Source organism: Marmota monax, unplaced genomic scaffold (genome assembly GCF_021218885.2).
Source record: "Marmota monax isolate L192 unplaced genomic scaffold, Marmota_monax_Labrador192_F-V1.1 WCK01_AAM20220418_F8-fsc00163, whole genome shotgun sequence".
NCBI classification, from domain to species: Eukaryota; Metazoa; Chordata; class Mammalia; order Rodentia; family Sciuridae; genus Marmota; species Marmota monax.
The window spans coordinates 2,850,975-2,868,178 of record NW_026693660.1 but is presented as its reverse complement, the minus strand read 5'-3'; the positions used below and the strand labels follow the sequence as shown (position 1 = coordinate 2,868,178).

Sequence of the window (17,204 nt, the reverse complement as noted above, 5' to 3'; positions counted from 1 at the left end):
CTACAGCAAAGCTAATGGGACACTAATGTATAGCTCAGCTGTATTGTAAGGGTCCCGCGAAACGTTGGAGAAAGAGACCACCAAGTGACCACTCATGCAATTGGCAGAAGGGGGATTTATTGAACCAGCATGCTGGGGCTCCGTGCCCACTCAAGAAGGGAAAGCAGCCCAGAGCCCCGAGCAGGGGCTGAGCACTACTTAAGTACACTTTTTGGGGAGGGCGGAGGGCTTTGTATACATCAGAACAAATCATCATGAGGCGCGGGAAAATTGAACAACAACTCCTAAACATGATTAGTTCATTCATTGGCGGGAACAGGTCAGGCTGGAGTGATAGGTCATTCCTAAGGAGAGTACACATTCAAACTGATTGGTTCAGGCCCTGCAAGGCCTACGTGCAACCACACAGACCCCTTCAGTTATTAAACAACCAGACAATCAGGGGAAATGTTTACTGGGAGGTTCTAAGCATTGTCTTAACAGCTACAGAAATTTCAGGTTTTGCAGGTAGCATAGAAACCTAACAATACCTAATCCTTTACATTTTAACTCAGACCTTGCAGCTTAGAAACTTTTACAACACCCGGTCTTTTACCCTTTAACTTTTATGCTTTAACTTCAATTTCTTTTACCCTTACAGTATGACCTCCAGAATTATTAGGGATTGTGTGTGTGTGTGTGTGTGTGTGTGTAGTGAGGATGGAACCCAGGGCCTCCTGCAAACACTCTGCCACTAAGCTACACCCTCAATCCCTAAACTTGGGAATTTTTAAAGTCAACTAAAAACAATAAAAGCAAGTGACACTAAAAGGTTTATTCAGGTTTTCCCTGGGTTTCAGTTTTCCCTATTTTGTTTTTCACTATTTGACTGTAGATTTTTGCTCTCTAGTTGAGGACTCCTGACCCTGAAGACAGGAAAGCAGATGGGAAGTTAGCTTCCTTCTCATTATCTTAAAATATACTTACCTTGGCCACCCTGGGAATTCTTCAGTCCCGAGTGGTTTTTCCTGCTTTGTCCACTGGTGTGGTAACAGCTGCTCCAGCTGTCAGCTCAGCCCACACTGCTCCTCTCAGGGACTCTCTGGTCTCTCTCTCCCTCCCCCTTCCTCCTTCTACCTCCCTCACATCTAGGATCTCAACCTCAGTATTTATTTACCAGCCTCAGGCAAAGGCTTCAGAGAAGAAACCTTTTTTACCCCAAAACAGTCTTGTGCTTATGTTTTTCCCCCCCTCTTTGTCATCATTGTCTTCTCCTTCTTTTTTTTTTGTACCAGGAAGCCACATCCCCAGCCCTTTTCTATATTTTATTTAGAGACAGGGTCGCTGAGTTCTTTAGGACCTCCCTCCATTGCTGAGGCTGGCTTTGAACTCATGATCCTCCTGCTTCTGGAACCACTGAACCTGGCTGTTGCTGCTTTTTTTTTTTTTTTTTTTTTTAGTGCTGGGCTGGAACCCAGGGCCTTGCTCATGCTAGACCACTGAGCTATATCACCAACCCCTTGAACATGTGAACAGTAAGAATGTGCAATGAACAATCAGTTCCCCCCCTGACCAGCTTGTCCTTGCTGCCCTGCCCTGTAGTCAACTGCAGTTACCTTGTTGATCTTCCCGGAGGCAGTTCACACATAAGCAAGCACACCCTGCCTGTTCCTGATACCATCTTATAACCACTCATCTGTATCATGCTTTGTGGAAAAACACAGTAAAGAGTGTACAATATGAAGTTCCCCTGTCCAGCCTTGATGAAAACATTTAATCACAGCTGTTTCTTTCCTTCATTTTTCTTACATAAAGAAATCAGATGTTATAAACGAGGTTGAACTATTCTGGGGCCTTCCTAGCCACTCCTGTTCATCTACTCCTGTTCCCAGAGGTGAGCATAGCATCGATGCATTACATTCTTTTAGTGGTTTTTGATATCTCATGTACATATAAACTGTCTGTAAACAACATACAGAATCACTGTCTGTGATTTATCAACTTATGCAATAACTGTGTTTAATATTCCTTCTCTGTAGACAGCCATTTAGGTTCTTTCAGATTTTGCTCTCCAAAAGATGCTGCAGGAAATTTTTTGCCAATACATTTTGTGCATACATGTTAGTGTATCTGTATGATAATTTTGTAGAAGAAGGTTTATTGGATCAAAAGATGTGTACATTTTTTTTTTCAAATGAGTCTCACAATGTTGCCCAGGCTGGCTTTAAACACTTGGGCCCAAGGAATCCTCCTGCCTCAGCCTCCCAAGTAGCCAGGACTATAAGTTCACACCTCTATACACAGCTCTTACACTTTTTATTTTGATAGCTTGTTCTGAAGAAGTGGTGACAGTTTTTACTCCTACTAACAATGTGTGGATATTAAAAAACAAAACAAAAAAATATGTGGATTACCTATTTCTTCATATCATCTTTCACACAGTAATCAAAATTTTCATCTTTACTCATCTAACAAGTAAAAAATTGCATGTCATCTTACAGGTTGAATTCACATTTCTTCTATTTTGTGTTAGTCAGCTTTTTGTTGCTGTGACCAAAATAAGCTGACAGGAACAATTTGGAGGAGGAAAAGTTTATTTTGACTCATAGTTTCAGTGTAAGTCCGCTGATTCCATTGCTGGGGACAGAGGTGAGGCAGAGCACAATGGTAGAAGGTCATGGAAGAGAAAAGCTGCTCCCCTTGAGGCAGCCAGGAAGCAGAGAAAGAGTGTGAGGATCCAGGGACAAAATATATAGGCATGTCCCCAGCAACCCACTTTCTCCAGCTACACCCCACCTGCCTACAGTTCCCACCCAAAAATCCATTCAGATTGTTCATCCATCAAATGGATTCATACATTGATTTAGTTACAGCTTTCACACTCTAATCTTTTAACTGAACATTGCTCCATTACCTAACATGAGCTTTTTGGGAGGACATCTTATATCCAAACCATAGCATATTATTCATGAGGTTGAGTATCTTTGATGTGCTTAAAAGCCATTGCATGTTTCTTCTATGATTTTTTTAAGATGCTTTGCCCATTTTTGTTTTGTGCTGATGATCTTACTTTGTTTATTTATTTATTTAGATACTGGGAATTGAACCCAAGGGTACTTCACCCCTAAGCTACATCTCCAGCTTTTAAAATTTTATTTATTTATTTATTTATTGTGGTGCTGGAGATTGAACCCAGGACCTTGTGCATGTGAAGCAAGCACTCTATCAACTGAGCTATATTCCCAGCCCCTTTATTTTTTATTTTGAGATAGATTTTTGCTAAGTTGCTTAGGGCCTTGCAAAATTGCTAAGGCTAGCCTCAAACTCGCAATCCTGACTTAGCCTCCCAAGTCACTGGGATTACAACCATGCACAACTGAGCCAGGCAAATTTATTTTTTCCTTCTTTTTCTGTGTTTGTCAGTTTTCTATTATATAATAAGTACCTGAGACAAATCGACTCATAAAGAGGGAAGGTTTGTTTTGGCTCAAAGCTTTGAAGGCTTCAGTTCATGATTGGTTGTCCCCATTGCCTGTGGTGAGGCAGCACATCATATGGTATCATGTGGTGGAGAGAAGTGTTGACCTCACGGTGGCCAGGATGCCAAAGAAAGAAAGAAAGAGGAAGAGGAAGAAGGAAACCAACATACTGTAGGAGTGCATGCCCTGAGTAACCTAACTTCCTCTTACTGGGCTCTCCTTCACAGATGTTCCACCACTTTCCAAGAGCAAAGCCTTCAATGCAGGGGCCAAACTACAGCACTTTCCATTTCTTTATATACCAAAATTAATCTAATACTATTTTAATCTAAACCATACCTCAGTTTTTTGTGTCCAGGGTCAGATCAACAGGGAGAAGCCAGCCCATAATTAATCCATCATAACCCCGTGAGGCACCAGGCCCTTTACTCAGCTTCATCCTGCTGTGTACATCTAGGGTATCCTAAATTTGCAACAAGCACGAATGCTCCTGGACGTCCTTCAACCGGAGGGAACTTTCTGGTTCCAAGCTATTTTTTTTTTATTTTTATTTTTTTGTACCAGGGATTGAACTCAGGGGCACTCAACCACTGAGCCACATCCCCAGCCCTATTTTGTATTTTATTTAGAGACAGGGTCTCATTGAGTTGCTAAGCGCCTCACCCTTGCTGAGGCTAGCTTTGAACTGTGATCCTCCGACTTAGCCTCCCTAGCCACTGGGATTACAGGCATGGGCCACCATGCCCGGCCCAAGCTACTCTTCTTAAATTGAATCTGCCGTCTTCTGACCTACACTCTTGGAGGCAGCACCTGTACTCCTAGTGGGGCTGGTATAGACTCCTTCATAAACTCCCCATTAGCCAGGCACAGTGGTACACATCTGTAATCCCAGCAAATTGGGAGGCTGAGGCAGGAGGATTTCAAGTTTGAGACCAGCCTCAGAAAATTAGTGAGACCCTGTCTCAAAAAATAAGGACTAGGGAATGTAGCTCCATGGTAAAGTGCCCCTGGGTTCTGTCATGAGCAGTTATTATTGACTCAGTCAATAGTGCAGATTCAATCAAAGCTATTTTATTGATGCTCATCACACTTCAGACATACATCCTAATTCTAAGTCCTAATTGAGTCTACACCCAAGGGTCCCAGAAGCTCACTTGTGACATGTCTTAAGTCCAGGTCACTGGAACTCGATCTGGTCAGAAGGAGTCTGGTACGAGGGACAACAGAGATGGAGGCCTCAGCCTCTCTGTCCAGGACCTGTTATTCCCGTGTCCACCCCACCCCCAGCCCACGAGAAGTCTGTGTTTTTAAGTCCTAGTTCAGGTGCTTGCAACTGAGGTGAGATTTGGGGTATACGCCTTGGGTGTAGACTCTTATATCACGTTAAGTCTACCTAAATTCTGCAGTTCACATTATAGCCTGGGCCCAGTCTTTTATTCAACACACACACTAATAAATATAGGATTATTGACTGTTGATTATAATATTTCTGGTATTCACATCAGGTTCAATCCCCAGTTTAATAAAACAAAAAAATCAAACAAGACCACCAGACCTAAGTTTCTTACTGTTAGAGAAGGGAAAGGGAGAAAAGAAGAATGGAGCCTGGTGCGAAGGCATACGCCTGTAATCCCAGTGGCTCAAAAGACTGAGGCAGGAGGATCACAGGTTTAAAGCCAGCCTTGGCAACTTAGTGAGGCCCTAAGCAACCCTAAGTGAGACCTTGTCTCTCTAAAAAAAAAAAACAGCTGGGGATGTGGCTCAATGATGCAGCACCCTTTGGTTCAATCCCTGGTACCAAAAAAACAAAACAACAACAAAAAAAACAAGAATGGACTTCATGGTATCAGAGATTATCGTTGTGAACTCATGGTTTGGCTGGTTGGCTTTCTTTCTTCCTTCCTTTCTTTCTTTTCTCTTGCAATAATAGAACTGTTTTATTTAACATTTCTTCCTCTTATCTGTTCTATGATGCCAGCACCCTAAAACTCATGTTCACATAAACCCATCTTCAGCAGCAGACAAGGAAAGAAGGGGAAGAAAAGTGCAATTTTGAAAGTAACAAACAGAACCAGAGTGGGAAACACAGAGACAGAAGGCAGTGGGTTCCTTGGCTACAGACCCTCAGCCTGCTCATTATCTCTGAATAGGAAACATTTCAAGAGCAGAAACTCCCAGGTGTTAAGAAACTGCCCAACTCTCTTGGAAGCATTTCTGTTCTAATCCCATGTATCCTAGTGTCCTAATGAGCTTACTTAAAAAATTCCACACTGATTTACATCCCTGTCAATTGTCCATCTCCCTTTGAGCTTCAAAACCACAAAATACAAAAAGAGAAAAGCAGTAAGTTTCAAGCCAGCTGAAACCCTTTTCGATGAACTAAAGTTCCTTCAAGTTCCTTCCTTGAAGTCACTTGGCCAAACATATGCACAGCTGGAGACAACAGACTGTGGCAAACAGATCCAGCTGGAAATATCTCAGGTACCCAATGAGATCCAGTTATTTAAATCCAGCATCTGTGGGTTTAAAGTGATCACCTTCCACAGTGGAATAGTTGTGCCTCTTGTTCCTAAGAAAATCCACAACTTGGGACTGGGGTTGTGGCTCAGCAGTAGAGCGCTCGCCTAGCACGTGTGAGGCCCTGGGTTCAATTCTCAGCACCACATAAAATAAATAAACAAAATAAAAGTATTGTGTACAACTAAAAAATAAATATTAAAAAAAGGAAAAGAAAATCCACAACTTGCTTGATTGAAGCTACAAGCATGTGTTGGAGCTGGGTCCCGGGATTCTGAAAGTTCAATCCTTCAGGTCTTGGGCAAACCTTAATCAAATTCAGCACCTGGTTTGGGGCCTTAGTGAGGCCATTTGTTAGCATGAAGCTATTTCCATGAAAGCTTCCTGCTTCCCCCATTCCTGGATTGCTGAATAGATGCTTTCCCTTCTGAGGGCTGGCTCAGCACCACGTGCTTGTTGACTACCTCTAGGATATGTGTGGTAAATTCATTCATATTCTCTAGGAGCATGATCTTAAAGGCCCAGGATCTTTTTGTTCTAAAAGGACCTCAGGTGGCCAGCTACTTTCACATATGTTTCTGGAGGAACTACAGTATTTTCACCACTGGTGTCATCTGTGTCCACCCACTGATGAACATCCATGGGTGCAGCTGTCATGTCATCTATTTTGTAAACAGTCTTGGTTGGAGCCTTCTCTGCATGTCTGATTATTCCCACAATAGTGATTTGAAATTTCCACATTCCCAATTTTGAACACTTCATCAACCAGAGTAGCAGCAAGCAGCTGAGATATGGTACAGGGTACAATATGCTGGGCTTGGGCTCTTATTTCACATATTGGTCGTGATTTCTTTGGGAACGAAGTCCAGAAAAGTTCTGGGCTGGTAGGCTCACCGAACACCTCAAAACCCCGCTGCTGCCACAGCGTTGTTTCTTCTTTTCTGTGGCACCACAAACTCCTCTCCTTCCCTCCCTCCCTTTCCTTCTTTCTTTCTTTTTTTTTTTTAATTGCTGAGGATAGAACCCAGGACCTCATGCATGCCAGACAAGTGCTCTACCACTGAACTACATCCCCAGTCCCATGATGGTTTTCAATACACAGAGAAAGATGTAGCAACACATGCATATGTACAGGTGCAAGTCATATTTTTTGGCGGTGGGAGGGAGCAGTACCAGGGATTGAACTCAGAGAAACTGAGCCACATCCCCAGCCCTATTTTTTGTATTTTATTTAGAGACAGGTTGTTTAGCGCCTCGATTTCTGCTGAGGCTGGCTTTGAACTTGCGATCCTCCTGTCTCAGCCTCCTGAGCCACTGGGATTACAAGCGTGCACACCCAGCACAAGTCATATTTATTTACTTTGCTTTTGTGTGTGCTTTAGACATTTGCCACACACATTTAGCTCATTATTCTTCCCTACTTCATAAGGGCAGGGGTATGGAGTGGCCCAACCACTCTCTGTGTTCTTTCCTCATCTCTTCTACCCAAATACAAAGCTCTGAATAAAATAACATCATTTATATTGGGTGCAGAGCAGGCTGAACTGTGTTGTCTGCAGGGCAGGCTGAACAAATATTAGCTGCAGGATGGCCCACACACTCAAACCCCCCTCTATCTGGTCCTTTATCACCTGTTTGCCTCAAGTCTGAACATTCAACCCCGCTCAAGGCTGAACACTTAACCCCCCACCTTGGGTCAACAAGGCAGCTTGCAGACCCAGAGGCCCCATTAGATTTGGGCTACAAAAACTCCCTCCTGCCAGGCCCCCTTCTCTCTTACTCTCTCTCTCTCTCTTGCTCTTTATCTTTCTTGCGCACGCTCTCTGTCTGTCTCTTGCTCTTGCTCTCTCCCTCTTCATCTCTCCTCTTCTCTTTTCTCTCTCTCTCTCTCCTTCTTTCCTTCTTTCTTTTCTCTTTGTTGCACTGCTGCAATAAAGATCTTTTGGTTGCTCCGAGTGTTGTGGTCACTTTCCTTTCAATTTAAACATCTGGAATTAAAAATAAGACTGAGAAAAAACTAAACAAAAACAAGATTATTATTTGTTGTTGGGGACCAAGTGGCTCATCCCTCATTCCTCAGATATTCTTCACCTTCTGCTGGCCCTTAACACAGCTGCATCCTCCCTAGAAACAATCTAGCTCTATGTACCTTCCTTTCTTCTCTCTTTCCTCCTTCCCTCTTTCTCCTTCCCTTTGCCTTCCCTCTCCCCACCATCTTCCTCCTCCCACAAAGGCTTACTGAACTCCTAGACCGTGTCAGCGCTCTGCCAGACGTTGACATTCCAGCAGTAAAACATCTGCCAGGTACAAGTGCTACCTTCAGCAAGCAGACAATATAGTAGGCACCATGGGTTGACTTGGTCACTAAATAGCTCTGTGCTTCCTTCTCAATCTTCCAGCATCAAACTGCCCTTGGGGAAAGCACTATTCTGTCTCCCACTGGAGGAGAGGGCTGTTAAGTCCTCTGGTGTGGGATTGGGGATGTGACTCGACTCGGGGTGGAGTGTTTGATTGGCATGTGTTCAATCCCCAGTACTGTGCAAAAAAAAAAAAATACCCTATTTCTTACTTCTAGCAAATTGATGAAAATGCACTGGCTCCCTTATCCTCAAGGGATGGGGAGAGGGGAGACATCATGATTTGCACTTAACAAAGAATTGGGGACTTGCCTAAGATCACAGAGCCAGTTAGTGCCCAGCTAGCAGGAAAAGAGTCTCTCAAGAGATGGGAGGGATATTTTCAGGGTGGAGTAGGTATTAGGTAGGTGATTATGAACAGTCTACATTTAACATTTTTTTAAAATATTTATTTTTTAGTTTTCAGCAGACACAACATCTTTGTTTGTATGTGGTGCTGAGGATCAAACTCCGGCCGCCTGAGCACGCATGCCAGGCGAGCGCGCTACCGCTTGAGCCACATCCCCTGGGAGGGATATTTTATTTTAAATTTATTCTTAAGTTTTAAGTGGATACAACATCTTTATTTTACGTTTACGTGGTGCTGAGGATCGAACCCAGTGCCTCCTGCATGCTAGGCGAGCACTCTACCACTGAGCCAGCCCCCTGGGAGGGATATTAAAGGCCACTTTGCCTACCAATTGTTTGCCTCTTCAGTTTTTTTCCCTGGGTCTCCTGACGCCTGGACCCATTTCCCAGACAAGAGACCAGGCTGGTGGCGGCCCTGCTCTAAAGATGATCATTCTGAGAACTGACTGCATTCCTTTCACATGGCCACCTCTTCTGTACTTTGCTTCCAAGGACACTTTTGGCTCTTTACATTCATCAGCAGATGCAGCAGGAGATATGGAGCAATCAGGCAACTACTAACTGCTGGCTGCTAGAATTGGTCCTGGGCCCCAAAAGGATAAGGAAGACATAATTCCATCCCTAAAAAGCTCATAATTCAAGAGGCTAAAGACACATGCAGACAGCCCTATGGTGTGGAGTGAGGGCTTCTCACTGGAGAGAAACAATTGATTTCCATACTAGAGGCTTCTGCAATGCTCTCTTTCCCACAGGGAAGGTCTCAGGAAGGAAAGGACAAATTTGGAGGAAGAAGGGAGAAAAGCAACAAATTCAGGATTTTCTTTTTTTTGCAGGGGGTACCAGGGATTGAACTCAGGGGCACTCGACCACTGAACCACATCCCCAGCCCTATTTTGTATTTTATTTAGAGACAGGGTCTCACTGAGTTGCTTAGTGCCTTGCTTTTGCTGAGGCTGGCTTTGAACTCCTCCTGTCTCAGCCTCGCGAGCTGCTGGGATTATGGGCATGTGCCACTGCACCCAGCTAAAAATTCAGGATTTTTAAGCCAGAATGGAGTGAGGTCCGTTGGCAAGACATCAGGTGTGTCACAAAGGCCAGAAGCAGTTAAAGAAGGGAGAGGAAGACAGTCATGAGCAGGTGGAGAACTGCCCAGGTCAGGAATCTGAATTTGTGCTGTGCTAATTGGCCCAGGTATGGGATTTTCTTCAGCCAGTTCTACATGGGTGGAAAGGTACAGAGTGAAAGCAGCCAGTGGTGGATCAAGAGAGGAGGAAATCAGGTGAGATAATGTGTGTTTAAGCATTACAAATGCTCCAAAAGAGGTGTGCTGCCGTGTAAGATGTTATCACTGCCCTGTGGGTGGCAGGAATCAGATTGCTTAAGAGCTCTGAGAAGGCTTTGCCCCTGTGAGGAAGAAAGAAAAAAGCACTTCCTGAGTGGCTCAGTTCTTTCAGTTTCACCCTGGGAACCCACATGCTGCTGAGGTGTGCTTTTCTTTTGGAAGGGCAAAGCAGGATTTGCATGTACTGGGGAGGTGGTTTGAAATGCTTGGAATGAGAGGCTCCAGGCAGGGGAGAGAAGGACCTGAAGTCACAGGAGGTCAGATGAGAAGTGTCCTGAGGAGGCCGCAGCCAGGTGTGGGGACCAGGAATGGAATGGTAGTGGGGGAGAGTTATGGTTGAGTTTAGAGAGGGGATATGAATGAGCATGGTGGTTTTCCCATAATAAATGATAGGATGCTGTTATGCTCAAATTCGGGACCCCCAAAAGACCACCAGAGACTGAGATCGATGTAAACAGCAAAGAGGTGTTTATTGCGAGCTAGCTCGGTCCTCCGCGCGCGCGCACACACACAGCAACTGGTGATGCTGAGAGGCCCCGAGCCCAGGGTTTGCAGCAGTTTTATACACTCTTTGGAGAGGGCAGGAACCCCCACATACATCATAGCATCTCTTAGGAAATCATCACACACCGCGGGAAAATCAAATAACAACTCTAAAACATGATTATCATATTCACTGGTGGGAACAAGTTGGTTAGGGGTGATTGGTTACTACCAGAGGGGGATTCATTTGAACTGATTGGTTTAAGCCAAGAGGGGTGTTCCTGCTGAACTACATGGTTTCCCAACACGTTATCAAACACCATAAACTACTGGGAGGGTCATCTGGCATCCCAGGTATTTTCCTGTCTCATGCTGATTGGTGGCTGCTAGGGGGTTGCTATTGATCCCCACCTAGCCTGACTGAGTCAGGGACACCTGGTTCAGCAGATCTCTCCTTTATTTGTAGATAAACAACGTAGCAGGGTGGGAATGTGCCTAGGAGTGCTCTGTGGGTCTTTCCAAGGACAAAAGTGATGTCCTTTCCTTGGACAGGCTTTGCTCTGAGGTAGAGAGGCTGGTTTTTCAGTGTCAAAAAACCAAAAGCCAAATGTTGTCTCTGATATGCAGATGCTAACACACAAGCAGGGGGCAGGGAGGGAAGAATTTCTATTCACCTGATCAGACAAAGGAGAATGAATAGGAAAGAGAGCAGACTGATTCCAAGGTAACTTTCCTATTTCATATATGAATACACGACCAGTGTAACTCCACATCATGTACAACCACAAGAACGAAAATTATACACCATGTATGTATAGTATGTCTAAATACACTCTACTCTCATTTATATCTAAAAAGGACAAATAAAATAATTATTTAAAAAATAATAAAATCAATGATGGGGTAGTATGACAGTTCCCAGGGTGTGGCCAGTCTGACAACTGCTTGCTGTCGGGAGATGGGCTAAGAGGAAGGAAGATAGTGGCTTCCTCCATGGGCCCTGCACCTCTGTCCCTCTGCTTGCAGAGGGCCCCCATGGTGGGTAGATGGAGATTAGGACCCAAACAGGGAAAAGTCATCTGCCTGGAGGGATGGCTGAACACAGCCTGTGACAGTGGTGTGTAGAGACCCAGAGAACCCCCAGCCTGGGGGTGCTGTAGAGGAAGAGCTCTTAACCCAAACAGTTATGCCAAATGACTATGCAGGGCTTGGAGGTGCCTGTAGCCCCAGCTCCTGGAGTTAGGGCAGCCAGGACAATAGAGCAAGTCCCTGTCTCTTAAACAAACAAACTAAACCAAATGACATTGTCAGGGAAAATTCAGAATTCAGTTAAGACAAGAAGTAGTAGGAGTATTTTCAGGGAAGTAATTTAAAACTTTATATAGAGTTGCCTTTTCATGGAATAGACTTGAGATAGGAATTTGGGGATACAGAAAAGATAGACTTTTTTAAGTTTCAAGAGAAAGGCCCATGGACTGTTGCAACTCCCAAGCAACCCAGCATGTGCCCTTCCCTGCAAAAAGTAACTTAAGGACAGGGAAAACTGACACATAATTGTGTAACTCCTCACCGGCTCCACCTCTAGTCCAGCCGCTAGCAACTGTTCTATAAATATTAACACCCCACACCAAGCGGTTTCTGTCTCTCCCTCTTGAGTTGGCCAGCATTCATCCTTGATTTACCCTAAAATCATTTCACTCTAGAGATAGCCCACATTCTCACTTGAATGGGTCTCTGCTTTCCTAAATAAAACTTTGTTGTCTCTGGCACATGCTACAATTCTTTTCCTTCATGTAAGCCAAGAATTCCACTGGTCCTGAGTCAAGGTGACCTCTCTAGGAACTCCTTGGCTGTCCTATTGACACTCACACCCTTTTTTTTTTTTTTTTTTTGCAGTACTTGGGACTGAACCCAGTAGTGTTTTACCATTGAGCTACATCTCCAGTCTTTTTAATTTTTTATTTTGAAATGAGGTCTTGCTATGTCACTGAGGCTAACCTCCAACTTGTGATCCTCCTGTCTCAGCCTCCAAAGTTACTGGGATTACAGGTGTGCACTACTGTGCCTGCAGAATCTTCTCTTTTAGAACCAGAGTTACATTCTCCATGAAGAGCATGAAGCTTAAGTTTCAGGGCCTTTTCTTGCCTTGTGAGATTCTGTTCATCATTTTGTATCAAAAATTATCCCCTGCTGATGATATAAGTTCAGGCCTCCTAAATTTAAATTGCCTCTACTTCAACTCTACAAGTTGGAGCATGAGAGAACCTCATTATCCTAATTTACCAACCAAATCCCTACCCCTGAATTGTTAAACAATTAGCAGGAGAAATGGTAAGTATTCTACAGGGAAGTGAATTTTTTTCCTCAACATTCTTTGGCCTAGATGGTACCTGAAGCTGTATTACTGTGACCTTGTTGAGTACACAGTTACCCAATGTTCTTCAGCTCAGAGTAAAGGTGAGGTGGCACGCCGGCAGAATGCATGACAGTCACATGCTCAGGTGTGCTCTTCCAAGCAGGTTAGGACCAGTCACCTCAGTGTGCTCATGAATTTCTGGCAAACACTGGGACCTGGGTATCTGAGCACAGATGAGCTTTGGAGGGTTGACACACCACTCATTTCTCTTTCCTGAAATTTGTGAGCGCCCAGCCAGAAGTCTCTGGGACAGAATGTCCCCAACTCATGAATAGCCATTGTTCTCAAAGAATTTGTATGTCAATTGTTTTCAACTGAAAGACATTTTCCCAGATAAACAAGGCTATGTGTGATCTTTATTATTCAGGACAGCCCCAAAGAACTTGTGTGGCTAAAATCAAAGGCTGTACAAATTGTAACAGAAGCCCCACCCTGTGTAAACCCCATCCTGTGATTAGAAAGGAGGGGTGTTCCCCAACCTTTGTCACCACAGCCTGGGGTAGAGGCCAGTGGATGGAAAGAGCTGGGGGTGGGGTGACGGAACCCTGGAGTCGTCCCAGAACCCCTTGAAGAATCTGGCTCCACATCCAGGCCCTGGGACAGACTTTCTGCTTCTTTGCCCATTGGAAGTTTCCTGAGGTCTTCGTCCCATACACACAATGGCACACAGATTGAGGGCTTAAGAAAAAAGAACCACATTTGAGAAAGATGGAATGCACATTTTCTAGTTTATGTCCCTCCCAGGAAAGAATAAGGTAGAAGTCAGGAAGAAGAATGGTGGATTTCTGGGTCTACAAAAGACCAAACAAATACAGATGCTCAAGGTTAGACTCCTTGTATTTGTGATCGTCTTCAGTCAAGACTTGATTCTCAGGATCTTACATGATTGAACACCCGGGAAATGCGAGGCAAGTTTAGAAAACAAGTTTTATTTAAAGAATAGTAACACAGACTTCTCCACAGAGAAGGGGGGGTCCAGAGATAGGTAGGTGCCTATGGGAGGGGGTGAATCTCATCCTTTTTTTTTTTTTTTTTTAAACACATGCCTTTATTTTTATGTGGTGCTGAGGATGGAACCTGGATCCCGCCTGTGCTAGGCGAGCACTCTACCGCTGAGCCACAATCCCAGCCTGAATATCGTCCTTTTTACGGTTTTCAGGTTTTGTATTCCTCGGGTCCCTTCCCTTAATCCCTTGCGAAAAGGGCAATTCAGGGGAAGCGGCCCAGTGAATGCTCATGAATAATTCCCTGCTGGGAGGGACAATCTCCCTGGAGGCAGGTGACTATTTGGTTAAGGGTTTGGGGAGGGGGAAGTGTTCTGAAGGTATTAACATTCCAATACCCCAGGAGCAGGTGTCTTTGGCCCTGAGCAAGCGGGGGTGGGGGTGGGGGAGGATGTGTCCTGAAGGTATTAACATTCCATTCCTCTTTGAATCAGCTTCCAACTTCCCTACTACTGGATTTATCTATCTACACTAACTGCCAAATGAACCTTTGTTCTTGCTTCATCATGAACTTGAACTTTTTAAAAAAATTCATGTTTTCTGAGCTGGGGTGGAGAAAGCTCAGTGGTAGAGCACTTGCCCTGTATTCAACAGACTCTGGTTTTCAGCACCAGCCCTGAAAACAAACAAAGAGAACAAAACAAAACAAATCATATTTTCTTTGATCTTGCCAGGATACAAGATCCATGTATCTAGATTAGCAATTTAATTTTTATTTTTATTTATTTATTTTTTTTGTGTGTGTGTGGTGTTGGAAATGGAACCTGGGGCCTCTGAATGCTAGGCAAGCAATCTACAGCTGAGCTACACCCCAAGCCTGGTATTTCAATTTTTAAAAGGCTTATATTGTGCAAAAGTCTTTCACATTCTTTATCTTATTGCAGGCAGAGACATTATTATCCCTGTTTTCCTGCTAAGATCCCCCACCTGCATCCTGGGATCACTTAGCTAATTGGTTGGGAAGCCAAGTGAGCACCAAATCCTGCACCCTTGCTGATGTTTGAGAGGTTGGTTAGTTCCCCATAGGAACGCAGGACTCTCAGGGTCCTGGAACAGAAATGAGCCTCCAGAGAATATCTGGTTTTCTCCCTGGTTTTAGACCCAATCAAATTATCCTAAACATTCAATACCTCTTATTTTCTTAAACTTCTCTAGGGAATGAAATCCATAACTCTCAGCTTGGTAACAAATAGCCACTCTCTGATTAGAAAGCCATTCTTTAGGTCTATCTTGGGTCTTTTTGTTTCAAAAAGGAGGAGGAGAAGAGCCAGAAGAAAGAGGAAAGAAAGAAGATTGGCAGAGAAAGTGTTTTTCACTACTTTGTTGGAGGAAAAAAGTATTAAAGGGCTTAAAAAAAAAAAAAGAACAAGGAACTTGTCATTGGTTACTAGGTCAATTCACAACAGTCCACAGCAGAACTGACATAACCTCATGTAAGAATGGGATCATATGCATCTTCCAAAGTTCTTTCTCATCTTCTGTGGCAGCTAGGCTTCAGACAAACCGAGGGGGCGGGCTGAGCTGGCTTCAGTGCCAGGAGCTAATGAGCAAATGGAAGCCTGGGAATTTCCACCAGTGCTCCCAGGCAAATCCACAGCTGAGCCTGGGCTAGAATTCCAGTCTCCTAACCTGGGATTATAAAGTTAAATCTCTGTACCCATCAAAAACTCATGTTGACTTTAAGAGAGTAACAAGCTTTTTATTCTGGTGTGTTCTTAACTCAGTGCCCAAGCTGAGTTTCCAAGTTCAGGATTGCTAGAGGTAGCATGATCCCTGGGGACTTCCTTAAGAGAACACAAAGTCCCAGTTGGCTTCTGCCAGCTGGTCCTGGGGCAGAGTCCGCAGAGCATCTGCAACTGTACAGTGGCTGGCTTTGCCCTGTTCAGGCCTGCTAGGGAACCAGCAACACTCAAGGCTTCCATTGAGATATTGTCCTTCAAGTCTGTCCAGATCCAGGAGCTGTGCGATTTTCTAGAATTTGAGCGAGATGCTGCTTTTTGTTACAGGGTCTATATGCATCTCTCCAGAAGAGCTGGAGGAGCAGATCAAAGAAGCAGGCCAAGTTTAGGACTTGGGGAGGCAAACCCCCAAATCCTCCTCCTCATCTGATCATTTAATGCAGGCCCTGCTGACCTGGGTGAAGGAAGCTACTTCTATACATTTTGTCATATAGGAGGATTTGGAAACACTCTTTCCTGATTTGGGTGTGTCAGAATATGCTAATCAGGAACAGTTTACCATTTCCTTTCCTAGGTCCAACCATGAGTGTATTGACCTTACTGACTTACTCTGGATCTCCATCCTCCGACCTCTAACAGCCTGAGGCCCTGGCCGCACTTTCTCTGTTAACCCAACTCTCTCCGAAAACAGCGCCCCTACATCTCAGGAGGCTTGGTGAATTAGGGTATAGTAACCTGCCAGCAATCTTCAAACCTAGATTCTGATCATAAACACTCAAGGCATTTTTTTTTTCTTTTGTGCTGGGGAAGCAAGATAAGCAGTCTACCAATTAAGCTATATCCCCAGCACCACTCAAGGCATTTTTACTTATCTGTTTATTTTTTTGCATGGTGTGAGGATCTAACCCAGGGCCTCCTACATGCCAGGCAAGCTCCCAGACCCTTTCCTAGATGCTCTGAGTCAGAATTTCTATGACTGAGCCCCATAAGTCTGAATTCTTATTTTTTTAAAATAATTTTCAACTTTTAGGGGGCTGGGGATATAGGGATATAGTTCAATTGGTAGAGTGCTTGCCTTGCATGCACAAGGCCTTGGTTCAATCCCCAGCACCACACACACACACACACACACATCAACTTTTTATATATCTACCTATATATTTTAGTTGTTGATAGAACTTTATTTTTATTTATTTATATGTGGTGCTGAAAATCAAACCCAGTGACTCGCACATGCTAAGGTAAGCACTCCACCACTAAACTACAACCCCAACCCCAAGTCTGAATTCTTAAATCTCCATTGTGATTTGTTTGTCATTGGTTTGGTTTGGTGGTACTGGAGATCCACCTCAGACCCTTGCACCTGCTGGGCAAGCAATCTGTTGCTGAGTTATACTCTCAGCCACCCCCCACCCCCGCCCCGTGATTTTAATTCAGCCAGATCAAGGGCAAACATTTAGCAACTAGGGCTCAGGGCTGGACTTAGGGCCCATGAATTCCTCAATCCACTCTGCTCAGTTTATTTCAAGCTTCCTCTCCC

The 17,204-nt window shown here is 44.2% G+C and overlaps 1 pseudogene; it reads right to left on the bottom strand.

The window, feature by feature from the left end:
* Positions 1-5,957: 5,957 nt before the first annotated feature.
* Positions 5,958-16,286, bottom strand: LOC124103294 (replication protein A 32 kDa subunit-like; annotated as a pseudogene).
* Between the last annotated feature and the right edge of the window lie 918 nt (positions 16,287-17,204).